Raw genomic sequence first — 485 nt, forward strand, 5'->3', positions numbered from 1 at the left:
ATCCGAAGGTCTCAACAGCCTATACTATAACATCAGCAGAGATTGCAATGCAAAAGCACTACTTGTATGGCAAAATGCCTTAGTGTTGGTGCTCATGTAGGGGTTTTGTAGTATGAGCAAGATCTTCCGATATAGTGCTGGGTCAGTCAGCATCTTTTCAGGGATTCAGCACAAGTGTACTCAAGTATACAATCTCATTACATTATGTTTATGGCTTTTATTGTGGAAGACCTTTAACATGTAGCCAATATAGGGCTGTGAAATCATGTCCTCAACCTTTATGTAATTCAGCATTTACACAGCCATATACACACGTCACTCACATACAGTCACACGCACACACATGCAGTCACATGCATACACACACACAGCCATATACCACACGTCACTCACATACAGTCACACGCACACACATGCAGTCACATACACACACACACACACACAGGCTGAAGTGCTCCTTGACCTCTGCTTGAACTTTGCAGCCA

This window comes from Alosa sapidissima, chromosome 21 (genome assembly GCF_018492685.1).
Source record: "Alosa sapidissima isolate fAloSap1 chromosome 21, fAloSap1.pri, whole genome shotgun sequence".
NCBI lineage: Eukaryota > Metazoa > Chordata > Actinopteri > Clupeiformes > Clupeidae > Alosa > Alosa sapidissima.